Source organism: Dendrobates tinctorius, unplaced genomic scaffold (assembly GCF_039654945.1).
Source record: "Dendrobates tinctorius isolate UK_male_01 unplaced genomic scaffold, ASM3965494v1 ptg000012l, whole genome shotgun sequence".
NCBI classification, from domain to species: domain Eukaryota; kingdom Metazoa; phylum Chordata; class Amphibia; order Anura; family Dendrobatidae; genus Dendrobates; species Dendrobates tinctorius.
This window is the reverse complement of record NW_027361680.1, coordinates 6082904-6105710: the sequence shown is the minus strand read 5'-3', so window position 1 is coordinate 6105710 and position 22807 is coordinate 6082904. Positions and strand designations below refer to the sequence as shown.

General features: G+C 43.9%; 1 protein-coding gene across 1 annotated transcript in view; it reads right to left on the bottom strand.

The window, feature by feature from the left end:
* Positions 1 to 22807, bottom strand: part of DDR2 (discoidin domain receptor tyrosine kinase 2) — a 1077249-nt gene that overhangs the window by 852757 nt on the left and 201685 nt on the right. The gene's annotated exons all lie outside the window — the stretch shown is intronic.

Sequence of the window (22807 nt, the reverse complement as noted above, 5' to 3'; positions counted from 1 at the left end):
AACACAATGGGCAGCACTTTGAACACATTTTATAAGTGGTCATAAACTTGTAAATAACTCATGAAAGAATAAAGTTATGTTAACACCAAGCACATCATTGTTTTTCTTGTGAAATGCTCAATAAGGATGATGTGTCACATGACCCTCTTCCACCTGGAAAAAATAAAGTTGGATCCAAAATGGCAGACTTCAAAATGGCCACCATGGTGACCACCCATCTTGAAAAGTTGCCCCCCTTCCATATACTAATGTGCCACAAACAGGACATTGATATCACCAACCATTTCTATTTTATATAGGTGTATTCATATACAGTTGTGGCCAAAAGTATTGACACCCCTGCAATTCTGTCAGATAATAGTTTCTTCCTGAAAATTATTACAAACACAAATTCTTTGGTGTTATTATCTTCATTTAATTTGTCTTAAATGAAAAAACACAAAAATAATTGTCCTAAAGCCAAATTGGATATACAGTGGGGCAAAAAAGTATTTAGTCAGTCAGCAATAGTGCAAGTTCCACCACTTAAAAAGATGAGAGGCGTCTGTAATTTACATCATAGGTAGACCTCAACTATGGGAGACAAACTGAGAAAAAAAAATCCAGAAAATCACATTGTCTGTTTTTTTTTCATTTTATTTGCATATTATGGTGGAAAATAAGTATTTGGTCAGAAACAAGCAATCAAGATTTCTGGCTCTCACAGACCTGTAACTTCTTCTTTAAGAGGCTCCTCTATCCTCCACTCATTACCTGTAGTAATGGCACCTGTTTAAACTTGTTATCAGTATAAAAAGACACCTGTGCACACCCTCAAACAGTCTGACTCCAAACTCCACTATGGTGAAGACCAAAGAGCTGTCAAAGGACACCAGAAACAAAATTGTAGCCCTGCACCAGGCTGGGAAGACTGAATCTGCAATAGCCAACCAGCTTGGAGTGAAGAAATCAACTGTGGGAGCAATAATTAGAAAATGGAAGACATACAAGACCACTGATAATCTCCCTCGATCTGGTGCTCCACGCAAAATCCCACCCCGTGGGGTCAGAATGATCACAAGAACGGTGAGCAAAAATCCCAGAACCACGCGGGGGGACCTAGTGAATGAACTGCAGAGAGCTGGGACCAATGTAACAAGGCCTACCATAAGTAACACACTACGCCACCATGGACTCAGATCCTGCAGTGCCAGACGTGTCCCACTGCTTAAGCCTGTACATGTCCGGGCCCATCTGAAGTTTGCTAGAGAGCATTTGGATGATCCAGAGGAGTTTTGGGAGAATGTCCTATGGTCTGATGAAACCAAACTGGAACTGTTTGGTAGAAACACAACTTGTCGTGTTTGGAGGAAAAAGAATACTGAGTTGCATCCATCAAACACCATACCTACTGTAAAGCATGGTGGTGGAAACATCATGCTTTGGGGCTGTTTCTCTGCAAAGGGGCCAGGACGACTGATCCGGGTACATGAAAGAATGAATGGGGCCATGTATCGTGAGATTTTGAGTGCAAACCTCCTTCCATCAGCAAGGGCATTGATGATGAAACGTGGCTGGGTCTTTCAACATGACAATGATCCAAAGCACACTGCCAGGGCAACGAAGGAGTGGCTTCGTAAGAAGCATTTCAAGGTCCTGGAGTGGCCTAGCCAGTCTCCAGATCTCAACCCTATAGAAAACCTTTGAAGGGAGTTGAAAGTCCGTGTTGCCAAGCGAAAAGCCAAAAACATCACTGCTCTAGAGGAGATCTGCATGGAGGAATGGGCCAACATACCAACAACAGTGTGTGGCAACCTTGTGAAGACTTACAGAAAACGTTTGACCTCTGTCATTGCCAACAAAGGATATATCACAAAGTATTGAGATGAAATTTTGTTTCTGACCAAATACTTATTTTCCACCATAATATGCAAATAAAATGAAAAAAAAACAGACAATGTGATTTTCTGGATTTTTTTTTCTCAGTTTGTCTCCCATAGTTGAGGTCTACCTATGATGTAAATTACAGACGCCTCTCATCTTTTTAAGTGGTGGAACTTGCACTATTGCTGACTGACTAAATACTTTTTTGCCCCACTGTAATTCCACACCAAACATAAAAAAGAGGGTGGACAAAAGTATTGGCACTGTTCGAAAAATTATGTGATGCTTCTCTAATTTGTGTAATTAACAGCACCTGTAACTTACCTGTGGCACCTAACAGGTGTTGGCAATAACTAAATCACACTTGCAGCCAGTTGACATGGATTAAAGTTGACTCAACCTCTGTCCTGTGTCCTTGTGTGTACCACATTGAGCATGGAGAAAAGAAAGATGACCAAAGAACTGTCTGAGGACTTGAGAAACCAAATTGTGAGGAAGCATGAGCAATCTCAAGACAACAAGTCCATCTCCAAAGACCTGAATGTTCCTGTGTCTACCATGCGCAGTGTCATCAAGAAGTTTAAAGCCCATGGCACTGTGGCTAACCTCCCTAGATGAGGACGGAAAAGAAAAATTGACAAGAGATTTCAACGCAAGATTGTGTGGATGTTGGATAAAGAAACTCGACTAACATCCAAACAAGTTCAAGCTGCCCTGCAGTCCGAGGGTACAACAGTGTCAACCCGTACTATCCGTCGGCGTCTGAATGAAAAGGGACTGTATGGTAGGAGACCCAGGAAGACCCCACTTCTTACCCCGAGACATAAAAAAGCCAGGCTGGAGTTTGCCAAAACTTACCTGAAAAAGCCTAAAACGTTTTGGAAGAATGTTCTCTGGTCAGATGAGACAAAAGTAGAGCCTTTTGGGCAAAGCATCAACATAGAGTTTACAGTAGAAAAAAAGAGGCATTCAAAGAAAAGAACACGGTCCCTATAGTCAAACATGGCGGAGGTTCCCTGATGTTTTGGAGTTGCTTTGCTGCCTCTGGCACTGGACTGCTTGACCGTGTGCATGGCATTATGAAGTCAGAAGACTACCAACAAATTTTGCAGCATAATGTAGGTCCCAGTGTGAGAAAGCTGGGTCTCCCTCAGAGGTCATGGGTCTTCCAGCAGGATAATGACCCAAAACACACTTCAAAAAGCACTAGAAAATAGTTTGAGAGAAAGCACTGGAGACTTCTAAGGTGGCCAGCAAAGAGTCCAGACCTGAATCCCATAGAACACCTGTGGAGAGATCTAAAAATGGCAGTTTGAAGAAGGCACCCTTCTAATATCAGGGACCTGGAGCAGTTTGCCAAAGAAGAATGGTCTAAAATTCCAGCAGAGCATTGTAAGAAACTCATTGATGGTTACCGGAAGCGGTTGGTCGCAGTTATTTTGGCTAAAGGTTGTGCAACCAAGTATTAGACTGAGGGTACCAATACTTTTGTCTGGCCCATTTTTGGAGTTTTGTGTGAAATGATCAATGTTTTGCTTTTTGCTTCATTCTCTTTTGTGTTTTTTCATTTAAGACAAATTAAATGAAGATAATAATACCAAAGAATTTGTGTTTGCAATCATTTTCAGGAAAAAACTGAGTATTAACTGACAGAATGGCAGGGGTCTCAATACTTTTGGCCACAACTGTAAATGGCCCACCCAATATATTACAAGTTTCACCATATACAGATATACAGTAAGAACATATATATTACAACAAGTCAATACACATGACATGGTAAACACAGCAAACTTATACATAGAATACAGTAAAGTGCACGGGACAAGCACATAGGAGAGAGAGGAAGCAATGGGGTCCTCTGCCACCTGCTTACACAGTCTCCAGCCTTGCAGCATGGGTGCTTTGGGGCACCAGTTATCCACCTTGCTGGTTTATTGTAGCTATGGAGGTGGTCAGCATATGACACGGCACCTTTACGGCTACAGTATTTAAAGTTAGGGATCCACTGAGAGGTTCATGCAGTCTGATCAGAATGTTTAACTAACAGTTGTTCAGTTGTATAAGCTAAAGTTTTGCCTAGTGGCACTAGATCAACTCGTGATTTTTGGATGTGCGGCCCATGTCTCTTCTTCAGCTATGGTATTCATTCATGTTCTCAGTTGCAATGCCCCCATAACTATGAAGGATACAGTAGTGACAATTGTTTCAATACTGTATTTTGTTGCAGAAAAAGATCATATGGTTGGCTGCTGCTGCATATTGTGCATTTTTCAAGAATTTCAAAGCAGAAAAGGCTGGCCTACAATATTCCCTTTAAACTGAAGGTTATAAAATATGCTAAACACCATGGGAACAGAGCAACAGACAGACATTTCGGGCCGCTTCCAACTGAAAAAATGATAACAGAGTGGAGGAAACAGGAGGAGGAGCTGGAAAAAAGTGGAAAAAAGCAAATATGGTCTTTGTGGGCATGGAGCAAAGTGGCCAGAGTTAGACATGAACATTAGAATGGATCACACGGCACAGAAGTAATGACCTTTTAGTGTCAACGCAAATGATAACATATGAAGCCAAGCGGATTGCTGCTGAGAAAGGCATTGATGACTTTACTGGATCACCATCATGGTGCTTCAGATTTATGAGGAGAAGTGGCCTTGCTATGGACACCAAAACAAGAATTGCGCAAAATATGCCACAGGAATATGAAGCTAAAATCAAGTCTTTCCACAAATTCGTACTTCACACCAGAAAGAAAAATAATTTTGAAATAGGCCAGACTGGGAATATGGGTGAATATGGGTGATGTCATCATTCATCAAGATCTGTGTTCTGGTTACAAACCATGTGAACATATACCAGGAAGTGAGACATGATTGGTCAGACAATTAACATCATTTAAATAATGAATAATGAGTATACCATGGTAATTAAAACCAAAGAAAACAAAAAAAACAAACAAAAAAAAAACAGAAAAACATTTTTTTAAAAAACCACTTAAGGAAAGCAGTATATATACATGGAAAAATTATCAGGCAATTTTAATCAATTAATATATGTATATACCAATGGCGCTCAAGCGTACACCCACAGAACACAAAGCAGCAAGTAATAAGACAACACACCACTCAAGTTGTCTCCATAAAATAATAATAATAAATAAACCTGATAGAAACTTGCGCTAATTAAATGTGTCTTGGTTAAATAAAGATATCTTATGAAGAAATCTATTACCTTTACTGAAGCTAAAAACTGGAGGGCCAAAAAAGCTGAAGGACCTTGCGTGACGTCACAGTCACGTGATAGATCACGTGACAGGCAAGAAAGCCATATGGGGCGCTGATGGGGCCAGAAAGCAATGGCAAATCCTACGCGTTGCGGAATTCACTGATTCCTTCTTCAGGGAAGACGTCACGCAAGGTCCTTCAGCTTTTTTGGACCTTGCAGGCCTGCTTTTGCAAGCGGCGGCTGGTACTCTTACAGCCTGCCGATATACACCTCCAGCTGCGCGCCAGTCACCGGCCGGGACGGTGGCATGCTAGGAGGTAGCACCCTTTAGCTCCAGTAACTATATACCTGTGTCGGGGAGTATTATTGGGAAAGGACCTGGAAATCCACCCTGCATTCTGAAGACCCTTTTCCCTGCCTCGCCAGTTTTTTGCTTCAGTAAAGGTAATAGATTTCTTCATAAGATATCTTTATTTAACCAAGACACATTTAATTAGCGCAAGTTTCTATCAGGTTTATTTATTATTATAATTTTAATCAATTGTAACATTTTATCAAATCCTGTCTATAATTCAAACCTGACAGTGTCCTGGTGTTCAGTGTGAAATTCCAAAAGGATTCTCTATTAAACAGCTTGCGTTTGTGATTGCCTCCTCTCAAAGGTCTGTGAACTTTTTTTATAGCATTAAATCTAAAAGAGTCAACACAACCTTTATGGTGTTTTAAAAAATGCTTTGAAGCTGCAGATGGAGCAATAGCATTCGGCTTAACCGCATCATTTAAATGTCTCCTGATACGAACTTTGAGAGGGCATGTGGTGCAACCTACATATTGTAGCTTGCAAGTAATGCACTCTATTTGGTAAATGACAAATGAGGTGTTACAATTAACATAATCTTTTATATAAAAAACTGAGGAATCCTGAGCTGAAAAAATTTTTTTAGTTTTTCGTGCATGCTTGCATGCTTTGCACATGTTCGCACCACATTTGTAAAAACCCTTCAGGTTCAACCAATTATGTTGGGAGGAGGATTTGTCAGGATCCATGAAAACCCTAGGAGATAGTAGTGAACATAATGTAGGAGTTTTTTTTGGAACAAACCGCACAGGATTTTTTACAATTTCTCTTAATTTTTTATCCTGATTCAAAAGAGGTAAGTATTTTTTGACGATAGAGACTATACTTTTATATTGAGAACGATAATTTGTTGTAAAAGTAACACCAGAAAAACCTGCCGCATTAGTTGGTTTTAATTTTTTATTTTTTAAAAGACTTTCTCTGTTCATATTGGTAACTCTGTTTTTGGCCCAGATTAAGTCCTTTTCTGGATATCCTCTTTTGATTAATTTATTGCAAGTTTTATTAGATTCTTCTAAAAAGGTAGAGAGATTGCTACAGTTATGTCTTAGTCTTATTAATTCCCCATAAGGGATGTTTTTTACAACATGCTTAGGATGGCAAGAACTTGCCATGAGAGTAGAATTACTTGTGGGTTTGCAGAAAGGGGAGATATTTACCAGATGTTTATCAGTATCTGCAGACAAAGTTAAATCCAAAAAATTAATGGCAAAAAAATCATGAAAAAATGTGAATTTTAGATTAAACCCATTCTTATTAATATAATTGACAAACTCCTTTGCTTCCTACTGTGTACCCCCCCACACCAGCAACAGGTCATCTATATAACGACCATACCATACAATTGTATTACTATAAGGATTATCATCATTATATAGAAATAATTGTTCCCAATGCGCCATAACGATGTTTGCCAGTGACGGTGAAAATTTGGCCCCCATGCTTACTCCACTCTTCTGTAAGAAAAACAGTCATCAAATCTAAAATAATTATGTGATAGCAAAAATTTAACTGCTAGTAAGATAAATTCAGAAGTAGCAGTATCATAGAGACCATATTTATCCAAATAGAAAGACAAGCTCTGGAAAGCAATGTTGTGAGGAATAGATGGGTAAAGCCCCACAACATCACAAGAAAGTCATGAAAAAACATTATCCCAGGTGAATTTATTGAAGATAGTAGTAATAAATTTAGAATCTCTGATGTATCCTGGAAGAGCCTGTACGAGTGGTTGTAAATGAAAATCTACCCAAGATCCTAGTCATTCTCCCAGGGACCCAATGCCTGCCACAATTGGCCTTAAAGGAGGTGGAAACACCTGCTTATGGACTTTAGGGAGCGCATGGTAAATCGGAACAATCGAGTGATCATTAAACATAAAGTCAGAAATTTTTTTATCAATGGCCTTCATGTGCAAACCTTCTTGTATTAATTTATAGAGAACCAAATTACACTAGTCTGTAGGGTCACGACTCACTAGATATTTTTTCATACATATCTGTATTATTTAAATCGCTAGTAGAGTTGAGCGACTTTTGGTTTTTTAGGGTCGCGTTTCGTTTCGTGAAACCGACTTTTCTAAAAGTCGGGTCGAGCAAGATCGTCCGATTATAGGGAAAAGTCGGGGTCGTCCCGAAACACGAAACCCAATGTAACTCAATGGGGAATAAAAGTCGGCAGTGAGAGGAGGACAGGAAACACACCTACAGTGCCCATTTGAATGCCAAAAGCATCAATTCTTCTTACTTAAGCTTGTCAACCTTAATTAACTTCATAATACAAGTTACGCACTGAAAAATGGGGGTTATTTGGCTAAAGTTGTGGGGGGGGAGGGCTGGCTGCAGGTTTTCATGTGCCCTGGGCGAAAGAGCGCCCCTTTAACACATACCACAACTCATCATGCTCCGATACGGCAGAGAAATAGCGGTATAGTACAATGAAAAATACCTCACTTATTACATCTCATGACGAGGCCCATCTATTTCTCCATACAGAATCATTGGTCCCATATAGTGTTGAGCATTCCGATACCGCAAGTATCGGGTATCGGCCGATACTTGCTGTATCGGAATTCCGATACCGACTTCCGATATTTTTTCAATATCGGAATTCGGCATCGGAATCGGAAGTTCAGTTGATTGACAGCCTGACGTCATCATGATGCGCGGTGTGTGCGCATCATGATGCGCCGTCATTTCGGGCCTTCCGGGGGTCTCTGCCGGCCTGCCGGGGGGCTGTGCCGGCCTGCCGGGGGGCTGTGTGGACTGCCCGGGGTCTGTACCGGCCTGCCGGGGGGCTGTGCCGGCCTGCCGGTGGTCTGTGCACCCTGTGGGGGTCTGTACCGGCCTGCCGGGGGGCTGTGCCGGCCTGCCGGTGGTCTGTGCACCCTGTGGGGGTCTGTACCGGCCTGCCGGGGGGCTGTGCCGGCCTGCCGGGGGGCTGTGCTGATGTTCGGGGGTCTGTGCAAGCATCGTCCGATGGGACTACAAGTCCCATCTGGCGATGCCTGCTACCATGACAGTGATTGACACATTAGCCAATGATGGGACAGTAGTAGTCCCATCATCCGGCTAATGTGTTAAATGTTAAAAAAAAAAAATACTACATACATACTACATGCTACATACATACTACATGCTACATACATACTACATACATACTACATACATACTACATACATGCTACATACATGCTACATACATGCTGCATGCTACATACATACTACATACATACTACATACATACTACATGCATGCTACATGCATGCTACATACATACATGCATGCTACATACATACTACATGCATGCTACATACATACTACATGCTACATACATACCACATACATACTACATACATACTACATACTACATATATACTACATGCATGCTACATACATACTACATGCTACATACATACCACATACATGCTACATACATACTACATATATACTACATACATACTACATACATACTACATGCATACTACATGCATACTACATGCATACTACATACATACTACATGCATGCTACATACATACTGCATGCTACATACATACTACATGCTACATACATACCACATACATACTACATACATACTACATACTACATATATACTACATGCATGCTACATACATACTACATGCTACATACATACTACATGCTACATACATACCACATACATGCTACATACATACTACATATATACTACATACATACTACATACATACTACATGCATGCTACATACATACTACATGCTACATACATACCACATACATACTACATACATACTACATGCTACATACATACTACATATATACTACATGCATGCTACATACATACTACATGCTACATACATACCACATACATACCACATACATGCTACATACATACTACATGCATACTACATGCATACTACATACATACTACATGCATGCTACATACATACTACATGCTACATACATACCACATACATACTACATACATACTACATGCTACATACATACTACATATATACTACATGCATGCTACATACATACTACATGCTACATACATACCACATACATACTACATACATACTACATGCATGCTACATACATACTACATATATACTACATGCATGCTACATACATACTGCATGCTACATGCATGCTACATACATACTACATACATACTACATGCTACATACATACCACATATATACTACATACATACAATACATTCATACAATACATACATAGACATACAGTACATATAACATAGAGTAACATACTTACCAATACTTGTCACATTGTTCCCCGAAGCCATTGTCTTTTCCGGAATAAATATTAACATAACAAACCAAAAAATTCCCACACAGCAATGGCATAAAGTGAGACTAGGGCCTTTTTTTTTTTAAGTGGCGGAGGAATACAGTGCGGAAGGATACCTACCTTCCGTCATTGGATTCCTGCAGCCCGTAGAGAACGGCAGCATCAGCTGATGCTGCAGTTCTCTACCCAAGATCGTCGTGGGACACACTCGTGGACTGCTTCGGATCGTGGGTGAGTATTTTTGTGGTTTGTTATGTTAATATTTATTCCGGAAAAGACAATGGCTTCGGGGAACAATGTGACAAGTATTGGTAAGTATGTTACTCTATGTTATATGTACTGTATGTCTATGTATGTATTGTATGAATGTATTGTATGTATGTAGTATATATGTGGTATGTATGTAGCATGTAGTATGTATGTAGTATGTATGTAGCATGCATGTAGCATGCAGTATGTATGTAGCATGCATGTAGTATATATGTAGTATGTATGTAGCATGCATGTAGTATATATGTAGTATGTATGTAGCATGTAGTATGTATGTAGTATGTATGTAGTATATATGTAGTATGTATGTAGCATGTAGTATGTATGTAGCATGCATGTAGTATATATGTAGTATATATGTAGCATGTAGCATGTATGTAGTATGTATGTGGTATGTATGTAGCATGTAGTATGTATGTAGCATGCATGTAGTATATATGTAGTATGTATGTAGCATGTAGTATGTATGTAGTATGTATGTAGTATATATGTAGTATGTATGTAGCATGTAGTATGTATGTAGCATGCATGTAGTATATATGTAGTATATATGTAGCATGTAGCATGTATGTAGTATGTATGTGGTATGTATGTAGCATGTAGTATGTATGTAGCATGCATGTAGTATATACGTAGTATGTATGTAGCATGTAGTATGTATGTAGCATGCATGTAGTATATATGTAGTATGTATGTAGCATGTAGTATGTATGTAGCATGCATGTAGTATATATGTAGTATGTATGTAGCATGTAGTATGTGTGTAGCATGCATGTAGTATATATGTAGTATGTAGCATGTAGTATGTATGTAGCATGCATGTAGCATGTACTATGTATGTAGCATGCATGTAGTATATATGTGTTATGTATGTAGCATGTAGCATGCATGTAGCATGCATGTAGTATGTATGGAGTATGTATGTAGTATATATGTGGTATGTATGTAGCATGTAGTATGTATGTAGCATGTAGTATGTATGTAGCATGCAGTATGTATGTAGCATGCATGTAGTATATATGTAGTATGTATGTAGTATATATGTAGTATGTATGTTGCATGTAGTATTTATGTAGTATGAATGTAGCATGTATGTAGCATGTATGTAGTATGTAGTATGAATGTAGCATGTATGTAGTATGCATGTTGTATGTATGTAGCATGTAATTTTTTTTTTTTTTTTTACATTCAACACATTAGCCGGATGATAGGACTATTACTGTCCCATCATTGGCTAATGTGTCAATCACTGTCATGGTAGCAAGCATCGCCCGATGGGACTTGTAGTCCCATCGGACGATGCCTGCACAGACCCCCGAAGCCTGCACAGACCACCGGCAGGCCGGCACAGCCCCCCGGAGCCTGCACAGACCACCGGCAGGCCGGCACAGCCCCCCGGCAGGCCGGCACAGCCCCCCGGAGCCTGCACAGCCCCCCGGCAGGCCGGCACAGCCCCCCGGAGCCTGCACAGACCACCGGCAGGCCGGCACAGCCCCCCGGCAGGCCGGCACAGACCACCGGAGCCTGCACAGACCCCCTGGCAGGCCGGCACAGCCCCCCGAAAGGCCCGTACAGACCCCAGAGAGGCTGTACAAGGGCAGGAAAGGGTTTTTCTTATTCCGATACCGGAAGTCCCATAGACTTGAATGGGACTTCCGGTATCGGAATCGGCGATACCGATACTTTATTTAAAGATCGGCCGATACCATCCGATACGATACTTTGAAGTATCGGACGGTATCGCTCAACTCTAGTCCCATATAATGTTTGAAACAGTATATGATGAGCTCCACATAATGCTACAGTATATGTTGGTCCCCATGGATGAAGCTCCACTGTCTTATGGGCCCAAATAATGCTCCAAACATAATGGGCCCCATTTCTAATGCTCTAGTGTATAATGGGCCCTGTAAATGCTGCTCCAGTGTCTGATGTCCACCTTTGGAATGTTCCAGTGTATGGTGGGCCCCATCTATCATTCTCCAGAGTATAGTGCTCCCCAAAAATTGCTGTCTCAACATTGAAAACAATCAAATAAGTCTCCTCGCTAGGGAATCCCTGTACTTCTCTGGATTCCTCGTCGTCCCCATCTTCCATCTCACTGCACAGTATTTCAACTTTGCAAGTGCTGTGATCCTGGGCAAGCAGGGGGGGCCCACTCGTTGGCGACGGCACTGGCACAGGGCCCCTGATAGTACGGTGGTGTGTCTGATGGCGGGTGGGCCGAACCTGCACTTTCATCTGCAGCTTCCTCTTTGTCACCGTGTAAGATGGAACTGTATATGGGAAGGGTAACCTGAGTTTCATCAGGGTCAGATTCAGGCCGTGTAGCGTGCGAGGGGAATGTAGTGGTCTGGGTCAATGTACCAGCAGATTCATCGAGCAGTGGCTGGGCATCAGTGCACTTGTGTCGCCCCCAGGAGTACGGTCGCCACAGTGGCATTACCTTCCTCCTAGGGAGTGTGATGTCGTGCTTGGGAGCAACGAAGGATCTCTCTAGCAGGTTAACTGATTGGGCGGCGTTATTCCCACGAGTCATGACTCTCCAAACAGCGTTCATGAAGGGAAAGTGTTTGTTTTACGTGGGCAGTATGGTTGCAAAGCTGAACCTTAAAGGAATGTCCAGAAGGGCACCACCAGGAGTGGAGCCTACGGTTAAATTCGACTCCACCTGGGAAACCTCAACCATGCCAGCTACAGAAAAGATGCACACATTGCAAGCTTAATTCCGTTAACGAACGAGACTCCGTCATGCCCCGCGGTCCGAGTCCGGCTTACTAGAGGGACACGTGAGGCTCTGGCACATGAGATTGGCCAATAACTGGTGTGTCATGCCCTTACATGTCCGTGGCTGCATGTGCGCTACACTGAAAAGGCCAGCGTTTGTCGCTTACAGGTGCAGATAACCCGCTGAACAACGTTAGTGATGGGGATCACTGATTACAATTATTACCCACGAACGATGATTTCCCAGTAAGTGCAGGTCAACCGCAGTTCCGGAATTAGGCCTAACCGTCATTCCCGAAAAAATGAAAAACTTACTTGTGCAAACCACAGGTGCTGTAGCTTGCTTAACAGCTCGCCAGCCGTTCTCACGCCCAGTATGGATTACACGTGATTGCACAAAGGTGAGAAAGGGTACCGTATCCCCAGATAACATGTATGGATAGCGTACACATTCAAAATATATGTTTATACATCAGGAGGCAGGCTCAAATGGTGTCAGGCCCAGTATGGATTGCACGTGATTGCACAAAGGTGAGAAAGGGTACCGTATCCCCAGATAACATGTATGGATAGCGTACACATTCAAAATATATGTCAATACATCAAGAGGCAGGCTCAGACGGTGTTAGGCCCAGTATGGATTGCACGTGATTGCACAAAGGTTAGAAAGGGTACCGTATCCCCGGATAACATGTATGGATAGCGTACACATTCAAAATATATGTCTCAGGAGGCAGGCTCAGACGGTGTTAGGCCCAGTATGGATTGCACGTGATTGCACAAAGGTTAGAAAGGGTACCGTATCCCCGGATAACATGTATGGATAGCGTACACATTCAAAATATATGTCTCAGGAGGCAGGCTCAGACGGTGTTAGGCCCAGTATGGATTGCACGTGATTGCACAAAGGTTAGAAAGGGTACCGTATCCCCAGATAACATGTATGGATAGCGTACACATTCAAAATATATGTCTCAGGAGGCAGGCTCAGACGGTGTTAGGCCCAGTATGGATTGCACGTGATTGCACAAAGGTTAGAAAGGGTACCGTATCCCCAGATAACATGTATGGATAGTGTACACATTCAAAATATATGTCTCAGGAGGCAGGCTCAGACGGTGTTAGGCCCAGTATGGATTGCACGTGATTGCACAAAGGTTAGAAAGGGTACCGTATCCCCAGATAGCGTACACATTCAAAATATATGTCTCAGGAGGCAGGCTCAGACGGTGTCAGGCACAGTATGGATTTGACGGACCAGATTACACAGCGGAGGAGCAGGGAGAGGTAAAGATTGCAAATGCTGGGGCCCTGCCCAAGCAAGGGGGGCCCACTCATGGGCGTCGGTACTGGCACTGGGCCCCTCATAGTACAGCGGTGTGTCTGATGGCAGGTGTGCACCACCACCGTCAGAGACACTTGATTGCACTATGAGGGACCCTGTGCCAGTGCCGGCGCCCAAGAGTCGGCATACCCACCTGTCCAGGGCAACGGCACTCGCACGGTGTCGTGCGCTAGGTGGTGACCCCGGCCATGGGGGGGGAGGCAGCACAGTTAGGGAGTTTTAGAAAGTGGCATATGTTGATGTTGGACATTCAGCTGATGCAAAAGGCGAAATAGGTCAAGTCCCAGGAAGAGGTGGACCAAAGCAAGCCATTTTTCTGTCACCCTATGTGTCATCAGGGGAAGGTGGGACAAAATCCTTGGAAACCCATGCATGGTTCATTTTAATGAAGGTTAGATCATCCACATTTTGGGTTGACAGACGGGTCCTTTTTTCTGTCAGGATTGATCCAGCTGCACTGAAGACTCTTTCCGATAGCACACTTGCAGCTGGGCAAGCGAGCTCCTGTAAGGCATATTGGGCCAATTCAGGCCAGGTGTCCAGTTTAGCGGCCCAATAGTCAAAGGGGAATGACTTGTGTGGGAGAACATCGATATGGGAGGAAAAGTAGTTTGTTACCATAGTTGACAACTGCTGTCTCCTGTCACTTTCCATCGATGCAGTATTACCAGTTGTGTGAGCGGTATTTGAAAAATCAGTCCACAACATTGTCATGAAACCCCTGTCTCCAACGCCACTTCTGCTGTGTGCACCACGAACACCTCTGCCAAGCTGCCCCCGGCCCGTACGGCTCGTGTGAGAACCATCACCGCTGCTGTGTGCTGGGAATGCCTCAAGCAACCGATTTACCAGAGTTGCTTGTTTATTAGCCAATATTAGGTCAAGGTTCTCCTGTGGCATGATGTTTTGTAATTTGCCTTTATAGCGTGGATCCAGGATGCTGGCCAACCAGTAGTCGTCATCGTTCATCATTTTGGCAATGCGGGGGTCCCTTTTTAGGATCTGCAAGACATAATCTGACATGTGGGCCAATGTTCCCGGTGTCAATGATGCACTGCGAGTGCTGGGTGGAGGAGCACTTTCTGGCAAATCCACATCCCTCCAGTCACGCACAAACCCTGTACCAGACCTTGCCACGCCAACATTTTCACTTGCCCCACGAGATGCATCCTCCTCCCCTAAGTAATCATCCCCATCATCATCCTCCTCCTCCTCTTCTTCCTCCACCTCGTCCAGGAGAGGTCCCTGAGCAGACAATGGCTGAATGTCATCAAGGATTCCCTCCTCCTCTTCCTCCTCATCAACATTGGCTGCAGACGCCTGCTCCTTAAGGTGCGTCAAAGTTTGCATGAGCAGACGCATAAGTGGGATGCTCATGCTTAGGATGGCGTCGTCTGCGCTTACCAGCCGTGTGCATTCCTCAAAACACTGAAGGACTTTACAGAGGTCTTTCAGCTTCGACCACTGCACACCTGTCAACTCCATGTCTGCTGTCAAAGTGCCTGGCCGTGTATCCTCCCACAAATGCATTATGGCCTGCCTCTGCTCGCACAGCCGCTCCACCATGTGCAGGGTGGAGTTCCACCTTGTTGCAATGTCGATAATGAGGCGGTGGTTGGGAAGGTGGAGCAATCGCTGCAGCTTCTGCATACGAACGGAGTGTACAGGCGACCGGCGGATGTGCGCGCACAGTCTTCGCACCTTCTGGAGCAGGGCTGTTAACTCCGGATAATTTTTGAGGAAGCACTGCACCGCCAGGTTCAAGGTGTGAGCCAAGCAAGGTATGTGGCTGAGTTTTGAAAGGGCTATGGCTGCCACAAAATTACGGCCGTTATCACTAACTACCTTGCCTGCCTCAAGATGTACACTGCCCAGCCATGACTCAGTTTGTCGCTTCAAGTACTCGGCCAGCACCTCGGCGGTGTGTCTGTCGCCCAAACACATCATCTGCAACACAGCCTGCTGACGCTTTCCACTAGCTGCTCGATAGGGGGACACATCGTGTGCAACAGTGGCAGCTGCAGATGGAGTGCTCGTACGACTGCGCTCTGTGGACGAGCTTTCGCTTCTGGAGGAGGAGGAGGAGGAGGAGGGTCGAACGCCTACAGCCAACTGTTTCCTATACCGTGGGCTAGGCAGCACTGTCCCACCACCGCTGTCCCCTGTGGACCCTGCATCCACCACATTAACCCAGTGCGCAGTGATGGACACGTAACGGCCCTGGCCATGCCGACTGGACCATGCATTAGTTGTGAGGTGCACCTTTCCGCTCACTGACTGCTTGAGTGCATGGACAATGCGGTCTTTCACATGATGGTGGAGGGCTGGGATGGCTTTGCGAGAGAAGAAGTGGCGACTGGGTAGGTCATAGCGTGGTACTGCATAGGCCATGAGTTCGCAGAAATCTGTGTTTTCCACCAACCGAAAGGGCATCATCTCAAACGAGATTAGTTTGGCAATGTGGGCGTTCAAACCCAGTGTACGCAGATGAGAGACTGAGTACTTTCTTGACCTACTCATAGTGTCTGGGAGGGTGAGCTGGACTTGAGAGCTGCATATGGTGGAAGTAGCGGTGGACAGGGCGGACTGAGAGAGGGTTGATGATGGTGATGGAGTTGGTGTTCTTTCTGATGGCCTAGAATCAGTCTTTCGTTGATATAACAGTGGGATTCCCTGACTGCTGTGGCCTTGCAACGACACCTCAAAATTTGCTGCTGTGCTAACCGGTGGGCTTACAGTGGGGGAAACAATGTAGCGTTGCTGGCTACCTTCGTTGTGACCAGTTGCACATGTGGCACTTGAGGTTTGGTGTTGTGTCCACGCTTGCAAGTGCATGCTGGTTAAATATCTAAGCATGCAACTGGTATTCAAATTTTTCTGATTTTTCCCTCGGCTAAAGGTCTTTGCGCACGTCTTACAGATAACCTTGGCCTGATCATGAGGATTTTGTTCAAAAAAGTGCCACACTGCACTCTTCCTACTTTGGCAGACATTTTGCGGCCTAGCACGCTGTGATCTTTTGACCCTCTGGACAAGCTGTCCAGCAACTCTTTTGATGTTTGGAACCTGTCTTTGGAGTGCTCCGGGCCTGCCAGATAACAGCTGTTGCGATGTCGATGTCTGCTGTGGATGCTCCTCATCTGAGCTATTGGAAGCAGCACCCTCTTCCCCCAATGGATGCCAATCTGGGTCAACAACTGGGTCATCCATCACCTCCTCTTCTACGTCATGTGCACCTTCCTCTGTGTCACCGTGTATGGTGGTATAGTGTGCGGGAAGGGGCACCTGAGTCTCATCAGGGTCAGAATCTGGCTCTGTACACTGCGAGGACAATGTAGTGCTCTGAGTGAATGTACCAGCAGAATCATCCATCAGCGGCTGTGCATCAGTGCACTCCATGTCAGATTCATCTTGGCCTGGGTAATTCACCATTTGACTTGATAATCCAGGCATGGTATGTGAAAACAGCTCCATGGAGTAATCAGTAGTATGGCCTGCGTCATCCTTCAATCTTGGTTGGGGTGAAGGACACAAGGAAAGGTGTGGTTCATGAACATGAGCCTCCAATGACGACTCAGTGCTTTTACTTTTTACAACTGAAGAAGAGGCGATAGAGCTGGAGGCTGAGTCAGCAATGTAAGACAAAACTTTTTCCTGATGCTCTGGCTTTAAAAGCGGTTTGCCAACTCCTAGAAAACTAAGCGTTCGAGGCCTTATGTAGCCAGACGATGACGCAGGCTCAACACCTCCTGCATTCGGTCCTATTTTGCTCTTGCCACTACCATCAGATCCACCACCAACACCATCATTACCAGCTGCCAACCCCCCGCCCAATTCCACGGCCTCTTCCACCAGCCTTCCTCATTTTTGGTAGAAATGTAGACAAAATCCAACAAACTATATAGTAATGTAAAATAAGGTACAAGGTGTCTATAGGACAGGGGAGATTTTGAATTTCTGCAGACACTTGTGGACACTGGACACTTGTGGATTGTGTGAGGCCCAATGAATATCTGAGCGCTATGTGACAGGCTCGATGGCACAGCTGTGACCAAAGTGACGAGAGGATAAGGGAGATTTTGAATCTCTGCACACACTTTTGGACACTGGACACTTGTGGATTGTGTGAGGCCCAATGAATATCTGAGCGCTATGTGACAGGCTCGATGGCACAGCTGTGACCAAAGTGACGAGAGGATAAGGGAGATTTTGAATCTCTGCGCACACTTTTGGACACTGGACACTTGTGGATTGTGTGAGGCCCAATGAATATCTGAGCGCTATGTGACAGGCTCGATGGCACAGCTGTGACCAAAGTGACGAGAGGATAAGGGAGATTTTGAATCTCTGCGCACACTTTTGGACACTGGACACTTGTGGATTGTGTGAGGCCCAATGAATATCTGAGCGCTATGTGACAGGCTCGATGGCACAGCTGTGACCAAAGTGACGAGAGGATAAGGGAGATTTTGAATCTCTGCACACACTTTTGGACACTGGACACTTGTGGATTGTGTGAGGCCCAATGAATATCTGAGCGCTATGTGACAGGCTCGATGGCACAGCTGTGACCAAAGTGACGAGAGGATAAGGGAGATTTTGAATCTCTGCGCACACTTTTGGACACTGGACACTTGTGGATTGTGTGAGGCCCAATGAATATCTGAGCACTATGTGACAGGCTCGATGGCACAGCTGTGACCAAAGTGACGAGAGGATAAGGGAGATTTTGAATCTCTGCGCACACTTTTGGACACTGGACACTTGTGGATTGTGTGAGGCCCAATGAATATCTGAGCGCTATGTGACAGGCTCGATGGCACAGCTGTGACCAAAGTGACGAGAGGATAAGGGAGATTTTGAATCTCTGCGCACACTTTTGGACACTGGACACTTGTGGATTGTGTGAGGCCCAATGAATATCTGAGCGCTATGTGACAGGCTCGATGGCACAGCTGTGACCAAAGTGACGAGAGGATAAGGGAGATTTTGAATCTCTGCACACACTTTTGGACACTGGACACTTGTGGATTGTGTGAGGCCCAATGAATATCTGAGCGCTATGTGACAGGCTCGATGGCACAGCTGTGACCAAAGTGACGAGAGGATAAGGGAGATTTTGAATCTCTGTACACACTTTTGGACACTGGACACTTGTGGATTGTGTGAGGCCCAATGAATATCTGAGCGCTATGTGACAGGCTCGATGGCACAGCTGTGACCAAAGTGACGAGAGGATAAGGGAGATTTTGAATCTCTGCGCACACTTTTGGACACTGGACACTTGTGGATTGTGTGAGGCCCAATGAATATCTGAGCGCTATGTGACAGGCTCGATGGCACAGCTGTGACCAAAGTGACGAGAGGATAAGGGAGATTTTGAATCTCTGCACACACTTTTGGACACTGGACACTTGTGGATTGTGTGAGGCCCAATGAATATCTGAGCGCTATGTGACAGGCTCGATGGCACAGCTGTGACCAAAGTGACTACAGGATAAGGGAGATTGGATTGCTTTTAAAAAAGCAGTTTGCGGAGCAGTGGGTAAACAGCAATGCCAGCCTGTCAGGAAGCCTTAAAAGGCAGCCCAACAACCAACACCACTGATACACCACTATATAGCCTCCCCTTGCACTGCACACACAGTGACTTGTGTGTTGTGCAGGCCAAATCGCTAGCAGCAGAAGCAGTTTTTTTGTCTTCTTCCCTGCCTAACGCTCTCCCTACAGAATCAGCAGCAACCTCTCCCTATACTGAGATCGGCAGAAGTAAGATGGAGGTCGGCGTGCACGCCCTTTTATACCCCCTGTGACGCCCACCAAAGCAAGCCAATCACTTGCATGCCCTTCTGAAAGATGGTGGTGACCCCTGCCTATGTCATCACGTTGCCCACAGTGTCCGTGGATCCTGATTGGCTGTAAAAGAGCGCAAAACAAACTTTTGAAACGCGACTTTGGCGTGTAAGTCGCCGACCTCATGGCCGACCTCATCCTAGGGTCGGGTTTCGTTTCATGAAACCCGACTTTGCCAAAAGTCGGCGACTTTTGAAATTTTTCGACCTGTTTCGCTCAACTCTAATCGCTAGACATAAAAGAATCCGACAAGGGTGGCTCAATAGTATTAATGGATGCTAATCTGTACAAAAAGTTGATATCTAGCGATTTAAATACAGATGTGTATGAAAAAATATCTAGTGACTAGTGTTGAGCGATACCTTCCGATATCGGGAAATATCGGATCGGATTGGATTGGACTGATACCCCAAAAATATCGGGTATCGCCGATTCCGATACCAGAAACCCATGCAAGTCAATGGGGCACAAATATCGGAATGAAAATAAATCCTTTCTTTACTTGCACATCCAGTTCGAGAGGGGGGAAGAGTGTGGACGGTGCATGGGCAGAGAATGTGCGTGTGTGAGTGTGCGGGCGGGGTCTGTACGGGCCTGCCGGGGGTCTGTGCGGGCCTGCTGGGGGTCTGTGTGGGCTGCCGGGGGTCAGTGCAGGCCTGCCGGGGGTCTGTGCAGGCTTCCGGGGGTCTGTGCGGGCCTGCCAGGGGTCTGTACGGGCCTGCCGGGGTCTGTGCGGGCTGTCGGGGGTCTGTGCGGGCCTGCCGGGGGTCTGTGCGGGCTGCCGGGGGTCTGTGTGGGCCTGCCGGGGGTGGTGTGTGTGCAGGCATCGTCCAATGGGACTACAAGTCCCATCGGGCGATGCCTGCTACAATGAAAGTGATTGACACATTAGCCAATGATGGGACAGTAGTAGTCCCATCATCCGGCTAATGTGTTGAATGTAAAAAAAAAAACATACATACTACATACCTACTACATTCATACAACATACATACATACATACTACATACATACTACATTCATACAACATACATACATACTACATACTACTTACATACTTCATATATACTACATTCATACAACATACATACATACTACATAAATACTACATATATACTAGATTCATACAAAATACATGCATACTACATAATACATACATACTACATATATACTACATTCAAACAACATACATACATACTACATATTACATACATACTACTTATATAATGCATTCATACAACATACATACATACTACATATATGCTACATTCATACAACATACATGCATAGTACATACTACGTACATACATACTACATACATACAACATACATAAAACATGCTACAGACATACAACATACATACATGCTACATACAATACATTCATACAATACATACATATAGACATACAGTACATATAACATAGAGTACATACTCACCATCACTTGTTATTTTGATCCCCGAAGCCAGTGTCATCTGTACAAAATATTAAAATAACAAACAACCAATATACTCCCTGATCCACAGAAATCCACGAGTGTCCCAAGACGATCTCCCGTGGAGAACAGCAGCATCAGCTGATGCGACCGCTTTCTAGGGGCACCAGGAATACAATGACGGGAGGTAGGTATCCTTCCGCACTGTATTCCTCCGCCACTGTAAAAAAATAGTCCCTAGTCTTACTTTTGGCATTGCTGTGTGAGAAAGTTCCCACGCAGCTTTGGCCATAAAGTGAGACCAGTGAACTATGGTAACCTCTCAGTGATGCACTACAGGAGATCGTCATGGGACACTCGTGGATTTCTGCGGATCAGGGAGTATATTGGTTGTTTGTTATTTTAATATTTTTTACAGTGAGATGACACTGGCTTCGGGGATCAAAGTGACAAGTGATGGTGAGTATGTACTATATGTTATATGTACTGTATGTCTTTATGTATGTATTGTATGAATGTATTGTATGTAGTATGTATGTATGTTGTATGTATGTTGTATGTATGTAACACTGTTGTATGTATGTTGTATGTATGTAGTAAGTATGTATGTTGTATGTATGTTGTATGAATGTAGTATATATGTAGTATGTATGTAGTATGTAGTATGTATGTGTGTTGTATGAATGTAGTATATATGTAGTATGTATGTAGTATGTAGTATGTATGTATGAATGTTGTATGAATGGAGTATATATGTAGTATGAATGTATTATGTAGTATGTATGTATGTTGTATGAATGTAGTATATATGTAGCATGTATGTAGTATGTATGCTGTATGAATGTAGTATATATGTAGTATGTATGTAGTATGTTGTATGAATATAGTATATATGAAGTATGTATGTAGTATGTATGTATGTACTGTATGTACTGTATGTATGTATGTTGTATGAATGTAGTATGTATGTAGTATGTATGTATGTTGTATGAATGTAGTATATATGTAGTATGTATGTATTATGTAGTATGTATGTATGCTGTACCCCTGCAATTTTGTCAGATAATACTCAGTTCCTTCCTGAAAATGATTGCAAACACAAATTCTTTGGTATTATTATCTTCATTTAATTTGTCTTAAATGAAAAAACACAAAAGAGAATGAAGCAAAAAGCAAAACATTGATCATTTCACACAAAACACCAAAAATGGGCCAGACAAAAGTATTGGCACCCTCAGCCTAATACTTGGTTGCACAACATTTAGCCAAAATAACTGCGACCAACCGCTTCCGGTAACCATCAGTGAGTTTCTTACAATGCTCTGCTGGAATTTTAGACCATTCTTCTTTGGCAAACTGCTCCAGGTCCCTGATATTAGAAGGGTGCCTTCTCCAAACTGTCATTTTTAGATCTCTCCA